The sequence below is a fragment of the Morus notabilis genome, unplaced genomic scaffold (genome assembly GCF_000414095.1).
Source record: "Morus notabilis unplaced genomic scaffold, ASM41409v2 Scaffold285, whole genome shotgun sequence".
NCBI lineage: Eukaryota > Viridiplantae > Streptophyta > Magnoliopsida > Rosales > Moraceae > Morus > Morus notabilis.
In genome coordinates, this window is record NW_010363065.1 from 138,628 (window position 1) to 141,844 (window position 3,217).

Below are 3,217 nucleotides of genomic sequence, written 5' to 3' on the forward strand. Positions count from 1 at the left end.
CATGCAACAAATAAATAAATTTTAAACATGACGATTTAAATGATTGATTTTAAAAGGGCTTTAAGATGTACTTGAATTTAAGATTTCTCACGAAATCCGTTTTAAAGTCAAAATTAAATGGCCCGATTGAATTGGCTAGTTTTAGAAAGGCTTTTAAAGAGTATTTGAAATAGGAGTTCAAATGCTGCTCTGTTTGAAAGATATTTTTAGAACGTTTTATCTTAACTGAAATTAAGAAAAGCTTTAAGAAATTTAGTGATTCACTTATTTGAAATTATTGTTACAAATTATGAAAGTATTCTTTCTTATATTAAAAAAAAAAATGTTCCGCAAATTTTAAGAAACCCCAGTAAGTACAAGTTAAAGTTTAAGTTACAGTGGCGGCCTCATAGGAGGGGCATCACAGGAACTATCTCTCGCAAAATAATCTACAGTATAAATATTCTATGATGAGCTTTCGCTCAACAAGTGGGAACTATCTCTCACAAAATAACTGTAAGTTCACATGAGCCAATTATGCTTAATTATGATCATTTTTTATTAAATTCTTATTATTTGATCTTATTTTACTTACTTATGGGCCCAAGTGCTCGTACCACTTACGTACAATTATCAGGACGTGAGGGTTTGCAAGGACCCCAATGACACCGTGATTATAGCTGAACTGAATGCCTCCCTCTCAGAGGACTTTATTATATGTTTTTTTTTCTTCTCCCTTGTAGAGCCTGAGTTACCTCCCTCTTAGAAGCTGGTACGACAGTCAACTGAGATTATTCTTATATGTTCCTCTTGACTGATTAAGGTGTATGCTGTATGACATGACATCGTATATAATACATAAAGCATAAACATGCATATACAACATGTGTAACTTTTTTTTTAAATCTATTCATACTATAGGCGAGATTCCTACTTACCTGATTCACAGAGCTGGAATCCGCTTTTCGCCAAACCGTCTATTCTCTTACTTGCTTACTTCTGAAAATGAACATCCATTGAAAGTATGAGGTTAACTGTCGTTGCTATTCTATTTTAGCAGCTTATGAAGGAAATCTAACTCTTTCCTTAAGGCATGTATTCCTCTCATTTGTTGAAGGATAATTTACTATAAGGAACAACTTATTAAATTCTCAAAATCTTATTTTTTTCTTAATTGCCCTTATCATCCACTTGTCTAGATTGAAAATCAATTATCAAATCCAGTAACTTATTCTCCATAATCTACCTCATTGGACTTGTTATGATATTAAGGTCCAATTCAGCCTCGAAACTTATTCACGGCGTTCTAACTCTTAGGCCGTTGAAATTTAAACTCAAACGAGATCTTTTGAATTAATGTGGGCGTTGGACCCACATCTAACCTTCATAATTCTAAGGACCTAACATATTGGGCTCGTAGGTGCCTGTCGGGATGTTTTGCTTGAAAAACTATTAAGTTTTTTTTTTTTTTTTTTTTTTTAAAAGAAACCATTTTTCTTGAAAACTTTCTTCACAAATATTTCCGTTAAAACGAGATCTAAAATCATAGTATTTTTCTGAAATCACATCTCGGGTTCTTTGATAAATTTTTTATTAAAAACCAACACTGTATTAGTTTGTTCAGTTAAAACCGTGCAGTTTCTAAAATCTGCATTTTACTCCATCTTCGAGTCAGATTTTGAAAATCTATTTTTCATGATAATTTTTTATCTCATCGAGGTCTAAAATTGTCATTTTTAGAGAAAGCTGAAATTCAGCCTCGAAAGGCCTCGTTTAGCTAAAAACAGTGGCTGCCAATTTTTTTCCGAAACTGTTTTGGACATCCTGTACCGTTTTTGAAAAATGGCTTAAAACTTACATTTAGAGTCAAAACTGAGTTTTGTCACAGTCACAGTCACAGAAAAACGTTCAAAATATCTAGAACTATAAGTCTAAATTTTGAAACACCAAAAAATCTCGCTATAGGGTTGTCATTTTCGCGTTCAAAATAACCGGAAAATTTTTTCTCTAACCCAAAATAAGCAAACTTAAACCAAACATAAACATACCACATAATACTAATCAAATTAACTTAAAAACACACAATACCAACATAAAACTCACACACCCTTATTACAACCATAGCCTCAAAGGAACCACAAATTACATCCAAAATTTCAAGCTTAAGGTTAGCTAGAAAAATAATGGAGAGTTCAAAAATTTACCTTTGAAGAACTCTCTCTTGAAAGTCTTTGTAATCCTCCTCTTCTCCTTCAACTTAAACTAGATTTGTGGTGAGAAATATGGAGACTTTTGAGAGTATGCAAGGTAGAATGAGGCTTAATTTTTGTTGAGGGAAGAATAATGAAAGTTTTGAGTGTTTGGAGTCTTGGAGAACCGGTTTTGACATGAGAGAGTGGAAGAATAAAATGAGAGGGACTTAAATGTGGGTGGCCGGTTGGGTGCTTTAAGAGAAGAGTGAAGCAAGCATTCTTGGTAAATAGTTTATTTGATTCATCTCATCATGAAGTCTTCTAGTACATTCAACTAACCAAAATTTTTGCTAAAAACCCCTTAACATGGCCGGCCAAGTGAAGGAAATGACAAAATTTTTTATCAAGATTACTCTTCACTTACCCTTATCAAATTACATCTCATCCAACCAAATTCTAACATACCCCTTGTACTTTTGTTTCATCTCTTAGGTTTCCCTTGCAACAGATAAAAATTATACTGACTGTAAGGAAGTACTTATCCGATAAGAAGTTCTAATTTCCATCGTTTCATTTTCTACTGCTTATTTACAGTTCCATATTACTCCCCAACTACTTCGATATCACATTAAATTCTTACTCGCGCATTAATTTGAACTGTTTCACGTCTTGAGATTTATTCTAGACTGAACAAAATCTAAATTTAACTTTTCTGCATTATATTACGGGAATGACATTGCTACTGACAGTGTCAACTCCCGAGCTCGCATTGTATCCTTCTACAGACCTGTTTGAAGCCCTGAGTTACTAACCATTTACTATGCTCTTGTTTTTGTATGTAAGAACTTTCAGATCTATTTTTGGGATATGTATTGTATATAGACATTAGTCACACAAAAAAAATACTAAAATCATGTTTTTGTACCATTGGGCAAAGAAAGTCTTAAAAAGTTTAAATTTAATCTAAAGAAAACTCAAGGCAAGTTAAAAATAAGTTTTAAAAGAGTAACGACACTTAGCGTAACTAGGTAATTTTAAGGTTAAAC